The sequence below is a fragment of the Rhipicephalus microplus genome, chromosome 5, assembly GCF_043290135.1.
Source record: "Rhipicephalus microplus isolate Deutch F79 chromosome 5, USDA_Rmic, whole genome shotgun sequence".
Classification (NCBI taxonomy): domain Eukaryota; kingdom Metazoa; phylum Arthropoda; class Arachnida; order Ixodida; family Ixodidae; genus Rhipicephalus; species Rhipicephalus microplus.
Genome location: NC_134704.1, coordinates 165,222,743 through 165,243,409, shown reverse-complemented (window position 1 = coordinate 165,243,409; position 20,667 = coordinate 165,222,743). Strand labels below are relative to the sequence as shown.

At 43.1% G+C, this 20,667-nt stretch overlaps 1 protein-coding gene across 10 annotated transcripts in view; it reads right to left on the bottom strand.

Moving 5' to 3' along the window:
- Window positions 1-20,667, bottom strand: part of LOC119174139 (neprilysin-1) — a 140,922-nt gene that overhangs the window by 25,652 nt on the left and 94,603 nt on the right. The window contains exon 1 of one of the 10 annotated variants that reach the window (XM_075896174.1): window positions 2,085-2,414. The exons of 8 other annotated variants lie outside the window; for them this stretch is intronic. The gene's annotated coding sequence lies outside the window, so the exon portion shown is untranslated. Of the gene's footprint in view, window positions 1-2,084; window positions 2,415-20,667 lie in introns of those variants that run through there. One more of the 10 variants, XM_075896173.1, reaches the window with a different exon arrangement.

Sequence of the window (20,667 nt, the reverse complement as noted above, 5' to 3'; positions counted from 1 at the left end):
TCAGGTAAAAGTGGAGAGAATACAATGTGGGGTTCGCGAAACCAAGCCGACTAGCATTCCGGTGTCTTCTGAAGAGGTGAGTAGAAACACGCCATTTGTAATGCACTTCTTTCCTTGTACTACCTACTGCAGTGTTGGCAAAATTGTGACGTTATGTTTTTGCATTAAACTGGACTCGATTCTCCCCTTATTTAACGCGTCTAAAACAAAGACAAGTAGACATATATACAACTTTTCGTTTACGCCAATATTTGTCAAAATCTAAATTTTCTTTTATTTATGATACCTTACAAGCTTAATGAGAGCATTGAGTAAGGGGGGTACAAACTTCAAAGAGTAATAGGGCGGTCATCAATAACATGTAATATACAGAAAATAACACAACATCGTGAAAAAGCGTGTCTAGTCACTGACACTCAAACAAATGTAATACGCGAATGTTTCTCGATATGCAGAAAGCTTGAATAGCAAGAAATTCAAGGTACATGAACGAAACACAATAAAGAAATTCGGAGGGCGTAGGTATAGAATTCAAGTGAGCAGCAACGGCGGTGCAACTGAGCAACAAAAACTGGGAGAATAACAAGAACTGGGAGAACAATGGCAATAAAAAACAACATACACACGCATTTTCCAAACACATATACTTCCAGCCGTACAAAGGCGTTCACCAATATAAATTGCAAGACAACGGTGGGTACAGCAAAAATTAAAGAGAACCAAAGAGAAGTGTGAAACTAGGTGAGTGGTGCAGCTGCAGCTACAAACATCAGTGAAGTTAGAGCGATTAGTGCGATGAAAAATGATTACACACATGTTCGCGAAAAGAATCTGGATCGGTGATAGAGGCGAATCTCACGTTATTAAGCACTTTTGTTTTTGTGTGCATCATAACCGAATGGGATTTCATCCCTCTTCATGTCATACGATCAAGCAACCTTAAAAAGAGTTAGAAAACCATATTTCCCAGGATGCGGCAAACACTGCAGCAGCAATTGAAATTTTTCTTTCTATTTTAGGCAGAATTATTCGCTGTGTTCGAAGACCTGCTGTTGGTTGGAGAGCGTTTCATTTTTTTTTTCGCGAGAGTTCTATTTTATCCATGCGTCTTTTTCTTCATTTCTTCATTGTATTCAGTACATCACTTTCAGTTTCCTGATGTGCTTTTTGCCAAGTTTTTTACTGAGGCGTATGTTCGTCTATTGTTCTGACCAAGCATTTCGTCTTCTGCAATATGGCTATAGGGTGCATCACGTTCATGCACGGTGTATACTTTTTTGTTTTTTGTTTTCTTGCAGTGCGTTTATCTTGTGAACGTTTTGGTATTGTATTGCCCTTCGGCGTGGACCAGCATATTGACTGGCAGTTTCAATAAATAAATAAATAAATAAATAAATAAATAAATAAATAAATAAATAAATAAATAAACTTTTAATAAATAAATAATTAGTTAATTATTAATAATTAATTACTAAAAATTTTTACAGCGTCCTCACCTTTTGCCTGGTGGTAGTCCTACGGAACAACTGTGGTACCATGTCTCAGCGATTGTTTCACGTTAGCAGCTTAATATTGCCCGATTAATTCCAACTAATTAGCAAGATCAGCCCTTAAAAGACAGCCCTCTCTATAAACTGTGGAGATTAACCTGCCGCGGTTCACACTTACACGTGAAACATGGTGATTTCATCACATCCTAATAATTCTTTCCCAGCGCTTCGTGTGTACCCGTTAATTCTTGAGTTTATTAAGGCCACGCTATTATGTGTGACGTCTTTGATAATTGAAGCAGCAATTCTTTCTGTTTTCTTTTTCTCTTGTCAGACATTTCCAGTACTGTCAGATTCCTATTCATGTACACGCACTGTTCATCAGCGCGTGTTATACAGAAGCAAGCTTGGCTTTAAAAATACCTTACGATGTGAAGCATGACAGTTGGCAATGGTTTCCTATACAACAGCTTTCCGATTTGCTTTGTGATCTACGCTGGTGCTGACATTCAAAATGCAGCAGCCCCTTAGTTTCGCAAAATGCGGGCGCGTGGAGAGTAAGGGGTCGCGACGAAAAAGTGAAGACAATCTTACCTATGAAATCCTGTGCGCAATGCCTGTGTCCGAAGAGTATGAAGCTGCTTGAGACGTAGTATAGCCACCAAATATCACCGATGATAACTTAAGTATATCAGCCATCTTTGAGAATGCACAGCCTTTGACGCACCTGCACTTACACAGTGTCCACCCTCTTTCATGCAAGTCTTTTTCCAAAATGAGGTGGTATCCCACACTGCTGACGCTATAGCGCTGCAAGTGACGAAGGGGAAGCACGAGCCAGTAAATTATCGCTGGCGCCGTCATCTTCATGATTGTCTTTTAACTCTGACGTATTGTCCGCAAACGCTGGAGAGGTGTTATCTACGGTAAGTTATCTAATATATTCTTTGTCTTTTGTTCTCGCAAGTTCGAGGTCTACATCATTACCACCGGTCGAGCAATTGTAGAATATGAGGCCTAAAATAAAGAGGGCAAGAATATACATTACGCAAGTTCAAAGGTGGACCTCCTCAAAAGTTCGAGGTAGGCCATTACCACCGATCGAGCAATTCGAAAATGCCCAGCCGAAGAGGAAGAGTAAGCAATTCACATATTGATATCCAGCGCAAAAAACACATAACGTGATCGTAGACGCAGGATTTTCCATTATCATCGAAGCACTACCACCACTTTTGTTCGTTATACTCTGTAACAAAGCCTGTAAGCTCCGCAATGACTGTAAAAACAAAAAAGAAGGGGTGACGTGCTATTCAATATCAGTGTCCTGTGTTCGGTCATCCGCTTGCCACCGGACGTAAGCTGCAGTCATCAAATGCGGTATCAAAGGTTCTCCACCACAACCATTGCGAAAAACCTTTGATGCGTGATGGGACACGTCCAAATGTTTTAGCCGCGGGGCACACTTGGCGCCCAAATTTGACTATTAAGAGAGTGCCCCCACCACGACCACCTTCGTGCGTACTCATATGCCTGATGACATTCTGTAGTTTAGTTGCCGGTAGTAGTATCACGTTATGTCTGATATTTTGTCTGGGACGTCTAACTACTCAAACGCATGAGGTTGTCAATGAGCGCATTGCAAGCTTCAAATGAAGAACTGCAATAGTATACACACAAAATTTCGAAACACTTAGGCTTCGCCTTTTGGAGTTGAACGCGATAGCGATGCCTTCTCCCTATCACACGCTTCCGTCGCTTAGCACATATACTTTTTATTGTATGATGTTTGTAGCAAACTTTAAATTGTAGATTACTACAATGCAACCGCTAAAGTGGCAATTGCCTTGTATCAGTAAAGATTTTTCATATGGCTGCATTTTGTGTAATGGGTAGCATGCTTTAAACCACGAGCAAGTATGCGCGTGAACTGTATTTGAACTTGCTATGCAACCACTACGTATCCATAAGGAAATACGCGCAGTAACGTGTGTGCTTTTTCAGGGTGTCTACCGTTCTGTTTTTTTTTCAAGTTCTCTGCCTTTCATAGGTTTTTAATGATGCTTAACAGCTAATTTTGGGACTGTCACGTCTTTTTGTGAAACTCGGTGCGAAGAAAACAAACCCTCAAGTGAGAAAAAAAATGAATCGGGCGCTCATAGAGAATGAGTAAACATATTTACTCCATGCTCTGAGAAAGTTCTGAGCTTGTGCGGTAATTATGAAAAAGTACATTAGGCCAAACTAAAACATCTGAGCCAGTCAGTGAGCAAGTTCGCTGTGTGATGTTCGGAAGATCCAGGAAGCGAACTCACGAGTTAAAGTGAATCGCATCTGAAAGTGTGGATGAGCTCGCGATAGTTCGACAACACAGCCAAAACTGCTATGAAACGTACAAATGGCGCCTTCTCGTGGCATCCGTGTAAAAGAAGGACGCGGAAGCCATGGCTGGTTCCGCCAGTGAAGTATATTCTAGTTCATTGTATAGGCGACTGCTCCGGTCACTCATGTTGTGGATTGGATTCAATTGACATGGACAGCTGTATTCACTATTAATTCGCATCTCCGCCTAATTTGCACACCTCTGAACTATACTTTTCAGTCGAAAAGAAACTACACTTCGCCTATTCTGTGCCCGTTGCCTTGACAACGACTAAATACAATGTGACAATAATGGAGCAGTACTGCACAGTCTTTCTTTTTTTTTACCACGACGAGCACCCGCCCGTTGGTGTTTTACTTCTCTGGACTTTGACGCTAGGAGCCCGATGAAAGTTCTCGGATGCCTGCAATGAAAACTGGGAATAGCATTTAGAGAGCTGATATTTGAAAATATAATGGCAAGAAGGAATCTGTCATGGCGGAACAGCTACCTCGATTCCATGGATGAACTACGAATGCCTGTGAGTAACCTTTGTTAACGTACTCTTATGCGGACGTGACGCTAAAAATAATCACAGATTTAGGAACAGAATATCAAAAAACTAAAATGAGAAATTTGGCGGAATTTACCCAATGCTACCCTTGAAATGCGAGCTACCAGCAATAAGTGCGTAGCTGAGGACGTTTTTCGTTACATCACCAACAATAAAAATAGTAATAGTTAATAATAACAAAAGGCACGACGTACCCTGGCACGCCTCTGGTGATGGCAGTTCTAGCCTAACCAGAAGGCCTTCAAGCCAAGCCGAAATCGTGGCCAAAACAAGCATGCCAGATTTACCTATATGAGTTATCCTGTGGTTCGAAAGTCAGATATACTGCGTGTTATGCAGAAGCAACAGACATCTAAATAATTGATGTACCGATTTCAAACTAAGAAATGATGTACTAAATGTGAAGGACAAGTTGCCGAGCGGCAATCTAACTGGTCTTGTATACGTTATAGGCTCCCATGATTGTGACAACTAGTACAACGGTGACACCAGTGATTTCAAGAAGAATTAAACAACATGAACGTGATGTCACGAATTGACGCGTGGCCTTGAATACCCTAGCTGAATATGTGGAATCTACAAGCCATGAAGTGTACTGGTCAAGCGCGCATGTTCTCGACAAAAAAAAAATGGGTAGCATCGCGCCTACCCATAGAATCCCTGCACATACAGACAACTGCCCATATGCTGAACAGGGGTAATTGGATACTTCCGACAATGTACTCTCGGGGCTTATGTCACGTACTTAGGCTACTTAAAGCCATAGAGTTTCCTACATATACAACAGAATAATTTGATTACTATATGAGGTTGACCGTCCCAAAACCACCATATGATTATGAGAGACGCCGCAATGAAGGGCTCCGGAAATTTCAACCACCTGGGATTCTTTACCGTGCGCCCAAATCTGAGCAAACGGGCTTACAGCATTTCCGCCTCCATTCGAAATGCAGCCGCCGCAGCCGGGATTCGATACCGCGACCTGCGGGTCAGCAGCCCAGTACCGTAGCCACTACACCACCACGGCGGGGCTATGCATACAACAGAGGGAAGCCTGGCACTAGTGTCTATGGGAAATGCACCGCATAGCGCTTCAGCGAGCATGAGAATTATTTGTATGACATGGATTGGCCTAGTTTTCGTAGTTTACGTTCCTGCTAGCTTCGCGTGGCTTGAAGCTGCTTTGCCACGAAACAACAATCGACAAATGTTCGGCAGTTGCGCTTCACCACCTCAATATTTTATGCTTAACACCTCAATTGGGTCGCGAAGTAAAAATGGTTTGTTCTTTCCTTCGGAACAAAACCAAAACACAGCAATAAATGAAGCTACAAGTGTGTTCGCCACCCGCAAGCACGAAGACTAGGCAAATCCATGTCATACCCATAACGCCCATGGTCACCGAACGATCGCCGCGCCAGTGCACCCTGAAGGTATTTTAAGAAAGTGTATGCATAAAGGGACACTAAAGAGAAACAGTGACTTGGTTTATATTGACAAAACGCACTCTGAGAACTGTAATGGCTTACTTTTCACTATCATAACGAGAAAGTGAAGGCTTAAGTTTCATTTTTAAATTGTGCGCTGAAATCTTCACACGTGAAGAGATATTTCAAAGTGCATTATTTGTATTTTCGTGACATTGACTTGAGGAAGTTTTCTGGAACTTCGTATGCTAGATGTATGGCACCTACACATGACAATGAACTTCATTTTAGTTCAGTAGAAGTTATTTATGATCCAGTCTACGCTTTCAAATTTTATGACGCCATTGCGTTTGGCGTCTTCACATGCAGTGCCTTTTTGCGCGCTTTATCGCTTACGAAGCATGGTGTCGCAGTAATAATGGTGTTTTAAAAATTGTGAAGTTGTACTTCACTAATACGCGAAAAATAGTTTTGATCTTTAGTCTACCCACTAAGCCTTTAATAATGATTTTTATTGTGAATAATTTGCCCGCATGAGGTGCTGAAATATCGGTTAATTTTGTGTTCTTTTGGTTGACGTATCCTTTCGCGTTTGCACTAAGAAGCTACAGTTATGCAATTCCTTTTTTCCCACCTCTTCAAGCTGTTCACCGTAGTCCACCGAAGGAGTTACATTTTAAGCTTTGATCTGTAGTAATGCTTATTTTTATGACTGATGCACAGACTTCTGCCGAATGCCATGACCTGGCCAGGAATTTCATATATTCCCTGACTTTCCAGAAGTGTCTAAATTTGCTAACACTTCCAGGTTTTCCGGGTAGGTAGACATCCTGGTCTTGTAATGGGTGGCTGGCTCTAAACCACGAAGTATTAATGATAATCACCTGTCCTGATGGCCAATGGTAATGCACGCTTGTACCACGCAATTTTACTGCGATATTGCATATTTAGTTGCGTAGCCCGTAGACAGAACGGTTGTGATTCTAAAGCGTCAAAATTATTTTCACTGCATTTCCAAGCAAAGGAAGTTCTTCTCTTTATACTTGCAAGCAAACAAGTGGCTGTGTGCAGGACACCTGCTTGCCATGCGAACAAGCTGGGTTTATTGCTCACTTTGCCCGAACTTTTGTATTGTTCCTTCTATTTGCATTTTTTAAATGTTCCTGTCACAGTCAAGATGATGATCTTTCCCCTAAAACGAAAGACGCCCAATTCGACACCAACTCTGAAATTTATGCGAAATAAGCAGGCCCTATCGCGTTAAAAATTGCACCATTTATTGCCAAACGAAAATCACAATTACACATGAGAAGCAGAACACCGTGCAAGTGTGTCACGCGTTCCGATATGTGTTTGACAAGGATTATTTGAAAGCTATCACTTTTTTATTCGACTGTACCCAATCCCCACCACCCTTTATATATCCCTAAAAGAAAAAATAACGGCATCAGCCATACGATGCTAAATGCGCCAGTTCTCGTCTCTGAAAAAAAAACAAAATTGAAAAACTTTCAGTCCATGGGCTCCCAACACCTGCAGAATTGGCCCATCATAGAACAAGGGAAGATCTTATTTGATGGCGTCGTCATGGGGCGTTTAGTCGTATTACCGTCTCACTGACGCTATCTTCCAGTCACTAATTTTGCTGATCTTTGACACCGTGATGATTCAACTGACGATGGTTTTTTTTCATCGTTCAAGATGATGCAGGCTGTCAATTTAAGAGTTTCGATGATGCCTTTCGTGTATGTAAACCAGCAACATCAAGTGAGATAACATCTCAGCAATCCACTGCGTTCAACTGCTAAAACAGATGAACATTCCGGTGCGTGAAACCACCCTTTTGTTTAAACATATTATATTTATCAATGCAGGTTTATGCAGCCAGTCATAAGTTTCTTTGCTCGGTTCCTTTTGCGTTACCCTTATACGAAAACTGGCAACGCGGAGGGACAAAATGTCTTTAAGGGAATGTAAGAAAATTTACCACACTATCGCACCCAGCTTGGTTTCACCACGGCCGCGTGTCACCGACGAAAAGCTCAGTAATATCACTGGGCGAACCCCAAGCCAGATCGTATTGGGACATCTGAAGGAAGAAGGGAAAAAAGCTTTATTTGGTCCTGCGGAACGCGGCAGAACGCGACAGAACGATAGGAACCTCTGAGACTGTTGAATAATGTTCTCATACAAGGTCGTGCGAGTAATTGCTGTTATTCCAGAACAAACGGGAGTACTAGCGATAACGCTGGATGACGCACGTGAAAAATCCGACGAGCGAAACCGATCACCAGGTTATCGACAACCAATGTCTGCACCTGCTTTTTTGCTCGAGAGTTGCTTTCGCTTTTTGTGAATTAGCGCGATAAATATTTTTATTGCATCGTTACAGGCGCTTGCTTCTTTGCCATCGCACATACGTTATATTACTGTGAAACAGTTCCACGGCTTACTAGAGATCACTGACATTACTACAAGCATAAATTGCTAAATAGTGAAGCATGGTAATTGATAAAATTGACATTCCTCAACAATTTAACATTTCGCACTCTAACTCGGGAAATTCAGTTGCGAATGAAAATATGCTTATCGGTGCGATGAAACAGACAAATGGGAAATTGGTGAATTAGGAGTATTATTATTTGATGGTATTTTACGCCCAGAAACCGCATCATTATGCGGGACACCGCAGAGGAGGGCTCCTGAAATTTTTAACATCTGGTCTTCTTTTCGCACCCTCGCCTCCATAGAAATGCGGTCGCACAGGATTCGATCGCGTGGCCTTCGGATCAGTGTATAGCTCAGCCCCTAAACACGAGAGCACCGAATGTTGCGTCAAGAAAAAAATGAATGGAGGATGCCTCGTTCATATGAGTCGGTAAAACACGAAAAAAAATCGTGTCTCTACAGTGGTAGCTTGCCGTTAACTGTGCATTGGGGTATCGCATCTTGCCCAATGTCTATTGCTGTTTGGCCGCTATAGCGCCGTATGATGTAAGTACACCCACGTTCAAGGGTAAGGGCTCATTATTCCGACTACTATAACGCCAAAAATCAATATTAAGCCCTTGTCAAAGCTGAAGCACTGGACATACATTTGAAGACAGCATGTGCTGAATCCTATGCAAATACGGCATCAATAAACACGTCACACTGCTACTCGACACGCACTCATTCAAAGCTGTGCCCTTCCACGTCTGGAATTAAAAGTCAGGCGCTCCCCAGTTATAAGGTAACTGACGCTCTCTTTCATGAGTTCCGTGCAGCACTGAGGAAGGTGAAGTCCTTTTCGACTAAATGAAAGGGTAACACATCTAAATGTAGCCGTGCACGCCCTGTCGTCTGCTAATCGTCTGCAAGCGACGTTTAACGGGGAGCTTGCGCACCGTCGGGATTTCATTCATTTACCAGAAATTGTGCAAGATTCCATGCAACGTCCTTCAAAGCTCACCAGCTACAGAGTGCACGGCGGCCACTTGACGGACTCGAGATGGACGACAACTGCTTCCGACAGAGTAGCCATGTATTTCGCACCCAATGCAGGTTCCTCCACGGCGATGTGGAGGATGTGGATTTGTCAACTTAATATAAAATTTTAGCATTTTTATGCCGATAGCTTGTCCTTTAGAGACGAAAACTTGATACATACGATGTACAGTTGCGTTATTTCTTCCGCCATTTTCATGAATAACATGGACAAGCAAAAACACTTCGTTATCATGGAGCCACAAAAATTGCTTTATATGAAAAATGGCGCCAAATTGCTGGGCAGATCACAGTAACTAAACGCAGAGAAGCCTTCAAGTAAAAATCTTCTGAAAGACAACTTGACGACACGTAACGAGTCTTCATTATATATAGGGAATACATTTCGCTTCTCAAGAATCTGAGATTGCGTATATATACGCAATCCGCATTGGCTGTGCTGCCTGGAACTCATGAAATCGAGTATATTCCTGTACTATCTCATATAATGTACAGCTCATCAGGAAGGCTATAAACCATGTTTGTAGCTTAAAGGTGTACTGAAACGATTCTGAGATATCGCTAAAGGGACCTTTTCCGTTTCCTTGGTATGCAGTGTTAGCCCCCTTTCACAGAATTTGTTATTAGATCGTAGTAGAAGCGAAAATAGTATAAAACATATTGACACATTCCTGCAATCTTTCGCGTAGAGACCAGAATTTATATTTTTAAACCAACCTTAAAATTATCAATAACCGTCTTGTTGTGAAGCCTAGCAGATTGATTTATTTGATTGATATGTGGGGTTTAACGTTCCGAAACCATCATATGATTATGAGAGACGCCGTAGTGGAGGGCTCCGGAAATTTCGACCACGTAGTGTTCTTCAAAGTGCACCCAAATCTGAACACACGGGCCTATAACATTTCCGCCTCCATCGAAAATGTAGCCGCTGCAGCCGGGATTTCATCCCGGGACCTACGGGCAGCAGCCGAGTACCTTAACCACTAGACCACCATGGCAGGCCCAGCCTAGCGGGACACCCTTGAAGCTGAAATATGTAATATGGAGTCGATCCCTTTGCTGAACGTGTTCGCGTAGTCTGATGCTGCCATGCGTGCGAGTCCTCAAAATTAGAGTATGTACATTATTATTGAGCACTTCTCCACTTCGTGCCGCTTAAGACGTGAATGGATTAGCATGGTAAAAAGCGGCGCTGCCGTCGCGGCCGGCAGTGGACCAAATCTTGCCGGGGCGCATACGCATAGAGTGCACGCATGCGCAGTAAGCACCGCCCTTGGACACGAAGCGCCCACACGCTCACTGTTTGCAGCATGTGAGCATACGACTTCACATTTGGTGCAGGTGGAAAAACTGTTATTACACGTCTTTCGCGGCTTTTCCACTTTACCATATCAGGATCAGACTCGTTGACGGGTAAGATTTACTGTGCGCTAAGAAAAGTAGACACCATAAAAAATGCATCTTGGTCCATTTAAAATATTTTCTTTGATTTCGAAGTTTTCGTCGCTGAGAATCAGCAGGGCAGTCCCACCGCGATTGACTTTATCCCAACGAGTCAACACAGTTTCACTGAGTTGGTTAACTACGTGTTTTGCATGCGCCCCAAATCTCAGTGATCGCTGTCGCGGTCGCCATGAAACTATTCACTCATCGTCGCTTATGTGCACCATGAGAAGATGACAGATCTGCCGCTAGTACGGCGCGTATTTCTGTCCTCCTGTGGCGTCAAACATTCATGGCACATTAAGAAGAAGCTTCCCCCTTGATACCGAAATCTAAAGTGTTCTTTCAAGGCAGCGGTATTATATATATATATATATATATATATAGGTCAGTGGTTGCTCACATGTTTCAACGGGATTTGAATGGCGTAGGCTGCCTTTCCCATACGTTTCACCCCTGAAGAAGCCGAGTGTCGGGCCGGGGGACGCCTGTGCCCATTTGGAAAACCGGTGGGTGACCGGCGGTAAAGCGGGATCGAACCCACGACCTCCCGCAGCCGAAGCGGACACTCAACCACGAGGCCACGGCTGCGGTATACATATATATATATATATATATATATATATATATATATATATATATATATATATATATATATATATATATATATATATATATATATATATATATATATATATATGATGTATTCCCAGGAACCGCTATACTCATTTAAGGTTCTGAAACTCATGTATTGTATTAAAGCGAGCCCCGCCGTGGTGGTCTAGTGGCTAAGGTACTCGGCTGCTGACCCGCAGGGCGCGGGTTCAAATCCCGGCTGCGGCGGCTGCATTTCCGATGGAGGCGGAAATGTTATAGACCCGTGTGCTCAGATTTGGGTGCACGTTAAAGAACCTCAGGTGGTCTAAAATTCCGGAGCCCTCCACTACGGCGTCTCTCATAATCATATAGTGGTTTTGGGACGTTAAACCCCACATATCAATCTGTCAATTAAAGCGACAATGCCAAAATAATTAAAATTTGTGCCCGTACTCCTTTAAGCAACCTTTCCCACGGGTGTGTCTCTCTCTGCAATGAAATTTTCCATTTGGCTAGCCTAGCACTCTGAGTCCACGCTTGTTATTACCATCACTTCACTTTAGTAACTCAACACGGCGACATCGCTTCGCCCCCTCCCAAATTTATATCATTGTGGAAAGAAGAAGGTTGATTGATTGATATGTGCGGTTTGACGTCCCAAAACCACCATATGGTTATGAGAGACGCCGTAGTGGAGGGCTCCGGAAATTTTGACCACCTCGGGTTCTTTATCGTGCACGCCAACCTGACCACACAGGCCTACAACATTTCCGCTTTCGTCGAAAGTGTAGCCGCCACAGCCGCAATTTAATCCCGTGACAATCGTGTCAAAAAGGCGAAGAAAATACATTCCTCTTGACGGCCGGTGGTTGTTATTTTTTTGGGGGTCATTGCAATTTTTTCAGTTCAATTTTCTGTCTTTAGTCATACAAGCTAAAGCTAAGAATTATTTTAGCCTGTTTATGAAACTACTTATTTACCTTCATGCTAGAGTTGAGTGTAAGAGTTAGTTCCCATGCAGATCATACGGGATCGGTATTATGATGGGTCTAAGAGCAGCGGGCACGGTGCCATTTTGTCGAATGTGGCGTTTGGGTGGCATGCGCACTGTCTCCCTCGATTGCGTGAGTTCGGGCGGATGAGCGCAATATAAAAGCTCAAAAACGTTGAGCATGTATTTCCCGATGGAAACACAAAAGGTGAACAATGGCGTTTGACGGCGAACTATTTCATTTATCGCTTTTATCAAACTTTGCACATAATGTACATAGCCTGAAACAACCTCGTCACCAGATGGCATCCACAAAAAAGATCCGATGTACCAGAGAAAATTTCAGTTTCTACTGTTTCCTTCATTGCGTAGCGTGCGTCTGGACAGCAGCCATTGCTGCGCTACATTTCACAGACAAGCGAAAGGGTTCTGCGCATTTCTTCACAGTTAGAAAATCAGCAGTTAAGCACAATACATGCCAAAGGCAAAAGAATAAACGGTACAATTCAGTATTCGGGAAATCTGTCCGCTTTATTTCCTGGCCCAAATCTTCGGCTGCGTGGCATTTCTTTATCAGTGTTGAACAAGTGAACTTCCGCTCTGGCGTGAAACAACCGCCTCTTTCTTCGCGTGCCCCTGTACTGCTCAGTTTCAATATCGCTTTCACTGGGGCCTGAAATATTTATTAGGAATTCGCGAAAAGTAATTAGGTATACGAAGGACCAGCTCGGTATATGTTCAGTAAGGCGTGTCCCAGAAGATCCTTCACTCAAATGGTTAGACCATTATTAGCCACGTCCTACAACGTTTCAGCAGAAACAACTTTCCTGAATTTAGTATTTACCTGTGGCGGCTCCATTTCCGATGGAGGCGGAAATGTTGTAGGCCCGTGTGCTCAGAGTTGGGTGCACGTTATAGAACCCCAAGTGGTCGGAATTTCCAGAGCCCTCCACTACGGCGTCTCTCATAACCATATGGTGGTTTTGGAAGGTTAAACCCCACATATCAATTATCGAATTTAGTAATTACAAAGATGAATAATGAGTTTTTGTTAGTTACTCATTTCAATACCACTTTATGTGCGGCAAAGTTTTTCTGCTTTGGCGTCGCGTTCATTTGCAAAGGCGAAGGAGGCCTGCGTGGAAGACGATCTGTGTTGCTTAATAAAAGTATCCCCTATAATAAACCTCATGACACATATCTAATAAACCCCTCTTTCACCTGATCTATATGTTGTAATCTTATTAAGTATGGCGCACATTTTTCTGGGGTTATATGCTTCGAAAAAGTTGAACCATTGCAACATACCGTTCATTCTAAATGCTCTCGCACAGTCCTGTCGCCAGCTATTGATAACAGCGTCCAATGCGTAGATGTCGCTTTGTACGTAATCAGGAAACTTAATTTGAAAGAATTCATTCTGAAAAGCCTTGCAAATTATTGCAAGAAGTAAACAAAAATTACTTTTCAATCACTATGATATGGTCACAATTTGGCCGTCGTCATAAACGTGCACATACATTGGCAGCGCACAGTTTAGCGACGTTTTTAGCCGCCGCATAAGTTTAGTGATCAAGGTTATCCGCGACTGACGTGCAGGTCGCGGGGTCCGATTCCTGCCACGGCGGCCGCATTTTCAACGAAGGCGGAAATCCTTGAGGCCCGTGTACTTAGGGCACGTTAAAGAAGGCCAGATGGTCGAACTTTTTGGAGCCGTCCACCACGGCGTGTCATATAATCATCATATCTTCAATATTAATCATATCTTTGTTTTGGGACAATAAATTCTAAGAATCGTTGTCCTTATTTGCCGACATTAGGTTCCGACAGTGATGTAGCCAGGGGAACAATGTAGGCCTTGAAACCTTTCCGGAAACATTCGTGTTGATTGATTTGTGGGGTTTAACGTCCCAAAACCACGATATGATTATGAGAGACGCCGTAGTGGAGGGCTCCGAAAATTTTGACCACCTGGGGTTCTTTAACGTGCACCCAAATCTGAGCACACGGGCCTACAACATTTCCGCCTCCATCGGAAATGCAGCCGCCGCAGCCGGGATTCGAACCCGCGACCTGCGGGTCAGCAGCCGAGTACCTTAGCCACTAGACCACCGCGGCGGGGCAAAACATTCGTGTTTGCTATGTTCACCGGTGCACACACGACCACGATTGAGCATTTTTAAAGGAATGTTCCGACAATACTTTGCAGAAACCCCTCCCCCTTCGCCAGTCTAACAAATAAGAATCTCACTATGACCATGACTGCCAGTGCAAAGGTCATTGGCGGAATCCGCGTTTTAGATCGGAATCTTTCCTTGTACTACCGGTGAAAACAGGGGTGGTAGTGTTATATAGCTTAGTGCTGGTAGAGAAGCAAACAAAGAAAAAGTTTATACAACACATGCGAATCGAAACGCTGTCATTGTCAGTATCGAGTTCAGACTCTGGCACTACTGACGCCGCGAATGCATCAATCGCCGTTTATGCAAGCAGCGAAACAACGGCGGAAACTGAGACACTTCGACAGCATTCCCTGCGAGCGGCACAGCCACACGCGTCATATGCTAGGATGCGATGATGCCCTTTATGTCACCTTACTCCTGCTTCTTCAAAGCAGCTGGCTAGCTCACTTTCAGGTTGTGAACAACGTACGCGTGCCTTGATTGAGCAGCAGCGCCGTTGTGCGGGACAAGCGGCCCCATCGCACTTGAAATACGAACAAGGTAATCCGCTCTACCAAGAAACACATTCGTTTATCTCCGGTGCGAAGAGATACATGCTCTGATTTGATTATTCGATCGTAAACGAGCTAGTGCGTTATACTTTGGAAGGGGGCCAATGATGATGACCAGTCTCAACACCGTGAACGACACTCCAAATACGCACAGGGTCGCATACTAGACCGCTGAGGCAATGACGACGGGTGCTACGCATTTACTAGTCTCTGTCTAAGCGCAGTTTTCTCAAGACCACATAAAAAATCGGAGCAGCGTGCGTTAAGTAACGCAAGGCTGGGTGTCGGCAGAGCTGGAACGTTCGTTTAATTTTTATCTTGTATATCAGGAAAGACGCAGGGAAGGAACAGGAGGCAGTGATGTTCACCAGATTAGAAGGATCAGTACACTACCCTATACTCTGAAAGAAGAGAGCGAAATTTAAAGATGAATAAAGAAAGACAGCGAGGGGGGAAGCAGCGCGCACGCGAAATGTCACACTTCCTAGTAATTTTAACGCCATAACTCTATAACCCCTGGTGCAAGTCAGTTGCCTTCAAGAAGTTGCGCCCTGTTCGTTCCCTTCTCCCGCGACAGGACGACATTTCGGAAAGGTTTCTGCCATCATCAGTTCTAGTGGTTTGCTCTGCGCATTCTAGTCAGGGCAGTCCTAGAAGGTGATTTAATGTCTCATCGATAACACAGTTTCCAGGAAAAGTGTTGTTAGCCATCCCGATACGCAATGAGAATGATTTTGTGAAAGCCACTCTTAGCAATATACGCTAAAAAGAATATCATCATTTCGGCGCAGTACAGAAGGTGTCTAAGTAGCATCTTTCCTCTGGAATTAAAAAGTGGCAGAGTCGTCCCAGCGTTTAAAAAAGTAATCATACACATATATCTATCAACACACATATATACACATATATCTATCTTCGCATAATATTCTTTCTCAGAAAGATATTCGAAAAATGCCTCCAAATTCGTCTGTGAAAATCTTCAATAAATCTCAGCTTCTACCTCATTCCTAATTTTGTTTTCGAAAAGCATATTTCACTGATCTCTTTTGGTTATTTTTTCAACTGATTAGCTCAAAATTACAATTGGTGACGGCTACCATGCAGCTTTAGTTACTATAGATTTTACGAAAGCATTTGTCACTATCACCCACCACGGTATTTTTGTGTAGCTTTGAGCAATGGGTGTAACTACTACTGCACTATTAATAATAAAAATTACGTTCTGAATAGAAGTGAAGTTCTCAGTTTGTTACGTTATAAATCTATACCTAAGGTAACAAATTTAGGAGTACTTCAACTTTATATATCCAGCCGTCTTTTTTCATAGTTTATATAAACAATGTGCCATCATATTTTACCAGTTATGAATGCTTACTGTATACAAACGATGCAACAATTATTAACTCTGAGAAATGCCTCCATTATTTAGCACAGAAACTAAATCATGAGTTTTTAGGTTTGGCTGCTTGATGTACGCATAATAGATTACAAACCAATCCCACTAACACGATATTTGTTGTTTACCACTCCCACCAACATGAACCCAATTATAATCCACCAATACTTCTAAATGAATGCGCAATTGAAGCAAGTCGTTGAGGTGACCTTCTTAAGAAATAAACTGCGCCGTCACTGCAAATTGTACTCACATGTTTTATACCAGCGAAAAAAAGACTTATAGCCCAAGTGTTTTAAATAAATACCACGATGTATTTTCCCCACTTCAATAGTTTCATTGCACTACGTTTTCATTTTTTCATAACAATTACTATATCTAATCTTGGGGTAATACCTCCAGTAATCATCTCGCCTTGCTTCGGACTATGCAAAAGCGCTCTATTAAAATACTTAGCCGTAGTCATTATCACAGTGATGCTAGAGCACTCCTGCATGCTAACGAAATCCTAATGGCAGTAACCAGCTTCAAATATAATGTAGAAGTACTAGTTTTCATTAAAGTAAAGGAAAACCAAGCTTACGTTGTTTATAACCCCTACATAAATCTGGCGAATACAAACTTGACAAGGTTTGAACACAATCTAAATTTTGTTTTACCTTAAGTTGATACTAACTATGGTATGTGTAAACAGCCCACTTCAATGCAATCCGTCTCTGGAATACCATACCTTCAGAAATCAAAACTTCGCAATCTGTCAGCATATAAAAAAAATCGACGACTTTTCTCTCATTCATTCCATAATTCAAATAGTTTTGGTCATTCTCTTTCACTTTCATGCATTCTAACAACCTATACTGTTGAGGAAGCACACATCATCATCCTACATTGATGAAATAAAAGTCACTGTTTTGTTTTCTTCATAATCAGCAATCAGTTTTTCCAATCTTCTATTATGTAATTATCAGCAAACTGTTTAGATGATGACTTCGATTACCTTTACTTATTATGTTGTCTCACCTCCATCTCTGTTGCTGCTTTCTGCTGTTGTTTTTCTTATGTAGAACTCTCTTTTGCTGTGGTGTACTTTATTGCTTGTTTGCTGTATCACTCACTGCTTGATGGTTCAATTAAATTTTTCTCTATTCACTACTGTAGGTGGTCCCGATGTCTTTTCTTACTATGGGACCTTCTTGTTAGTGCACAAGTGTTATATGAACTGAAGGTCCCATAGTCTCAATCCCATAGTCCTTTTCAATGAGTCAATAAAACAATTTGTGATTCTGATTATAGAGACGTGAAGTGCTCGGGCAGTTGTAGAAATGGTTGCGCAATCTACTTGCTATATTCCAAGCAGAAAAAGTGTAGAGAATAGATGGATGGATATGTCGGGTTTAACGTCCCAAAAGCTCTATATGATTATGAGAGACGCCGTAGTGGAGGGCTGCGGAAACTTCGACGGCCTGGGGTTCTTTGACGTGCACCCAAATCTCAGTACACGGGCCTCCAACGTTTCCGACTCCATCGGAAATGCAGCCGCTGCAGCCGGGATTCGATCCCGCGACCTGCGGGTCAGTAGCCGAGCACCTTAGCCACTAGACCACCGCGGCGGGGTGAGTGTACGGAATGCTTGGGCGGTGATTCAGTGCGTACTGGTTTATGATGATGGGACCTCTCTCTGTGAAACGCAAGAAGCGTTGACCATTAAAGCTCTGGTTTACACGTCAAACACACAGGCAACCACTCACACACACAGACGCACACACACACACACACACACACACACACAAACACCAATGCCGCGCCGTTTCACGAGTGCAGAACCCCCCCCCCCCCAATGAAAAATATAACAATCGAGAAACAAACAGCCGCCGCAAATCGTCCTGAGTAGGAAGTCTTATCACGCACTGCATGTTTACCCCTGTACGTCAGCGACGATTTCAAGCATTCACGGCCGCGCAAGTGCGTCTCGCAATATCAACCACGTGCGCATCCGACTCGTTCGCCATGGCCTTTTATGGTCTTCGATTCGTCCCGATAATGCATGCTCCCTATGTTCGCGTGTTGAAACACAATATTATAGCAGCAAACACCATTGTCCACATGAAGCCCCCTTTCAAACCAAAACCTAATTAAGGAGCTTTAGCTATCTCGTTATCATCGCGTTGATGAACTAATGTATCACCATTCGTGTCTCTCCAAATGCCTTAGCTCTACGTGTACACGACCACACTAGTGACGTTAGCTGTCTGATGGAATGGCTGGACTATAAAAGAAATAATGCTGCTCAATAAATGTCTAACCTCTCGCATTGCAGAAAACACGCGTAAGGCTTAAAATGAAGGAGAACTAACAAACAATAATGACAAAAAAGTATAGCAGAGTCTTATGAGAAGTCAATGTAATGTAAATGAGAAAACGAAAATTCGGTGAAAATTTAACTTACCATTCACGCGGACCGAACCTGCAACCTTCGAAATTACAAATTCGAAGATCGCACGATAAGTTTCTCCCCAAGGCCGGTTATCTTATTATACTTTTATTTCTTCTCATTTACACCCCCTGCATACTTTCTTTGGTCTTATCGTCTGCTTGTCGCCGTTTATTGACGCTGCACGTGCTTTCGAAAAGGTCGGCATCTGTTAAGGGTTGACAGTCAAGGAGCGGCGGAGTATCAAGTAGCCAGATTCCGGGCAAGCGTGCCGAATCTTCTACTTCTACTGACACGGAAACTTGCTGGCTTTCTCATGTGCTTCATCGTTGCACTCTCTTCAATGCGGCTATTAGTTTTCTTCAATATTGTGTTTTAAATTGAAAATCAAGTCCTTAAAATGTTCTCTTCTTTCTTGTGTAAGGCTTACGCGATTTGCAATTTCACTAAAGCTCTCTTAAGACTTTTTTCTGTACCTGACAATATCCTCAGTTGCTCGCTTCATCCGGTTAAAGACAGTTAAAGGCAGAAACAGTACCCATCGAGCATCGACGCGAGACAGTGTCACAAGTCAAAGCCTAAATTATACTCTCACTGCTATCAATATGCAAGCCGGCATTCCTCCCGCTTACAGTACTACTTCTTTTGGTTAACGCGTATAAACCATGATATAATTAATAGGCACGCTGTGGTGAGAAACTTCGGTCAATTTCGACTATAGTCTGTGGGGTTCCTTGACTATAAGTCGGCGCACTCACTAATGAGTCTACTCACTCAGACTCACGACTTGGTCTGAGCCACGGTGGGTCTGAGTAAGTTCAGGTGAGTAATCTTTTGGGCAGTTTGAGTCCGACTGAATCCAGCCCAGAAAACTCCCGATGAACCTGAGTCAGAATCAGCACGTGCAAAACAACTTTTTCGAGTGATTCTAAGTGAGCTCCACAATTTCTGCGGACTTGGGCCCTTGACGTCAACTGACAATAGAGAATGTACAGGCTACTCCATCGAAAGACGAACCTGCGTCTTTCGGGTCAAAAGACGCGTGCCCTGCATGTATCTCTTTCCTGTCGTTTACTCCGTTCCAATAAACACTAAAATTGTTTGGTGGTTATTGATTAACGCGATGAAATTGAAGAACTCGTTTTGCGGAAATTGCGGCATTGGCGTCGTTGGTTGTAAGCAAAAATCCCCATCTTATGTGTGACCTAAAATGAACGAACAAGGGTCGTGTGGGTTTGAGTCGGGATCAAACCGGGGTCGTTCACGTGGAAAACGGTTGTTCTACCACAAGGTCGTGCGTCTGCTTGCGAATACAGAGAAAAGAACTTCCCCTGCTTGAAAATGCAGTGAAAGTAGCTTTAATGCTTAACAAACACACGCGCTCGGTCTACATGCTTCACATTGTAACATGAAATGCAGCAGTAATGTTGTGCGGTACAAGCCCCTATTGCCAGCAAGCATCAGAACATGTGGTTATCACAGTGGCTTCGTAGTCAAAAGCCGGTTCCCCACTACAACAGGCCCACACGCTGGCCTCTCCCTTGAGGCCATGCAGTGCGTGAATAGCAAGTTCGGGAACATTTCATGCACTACGTGTTCGAAGTACGCACTAGGAACAGGACATACAAGATAGACTGGCAGCGGTGTACTTCTTCTACAACCTGGCAGATTATCTCAGCTCATCATTTGTACGGACTCGACCCAAGCTGTCCGCGATATACGACGAGTGGACGTCA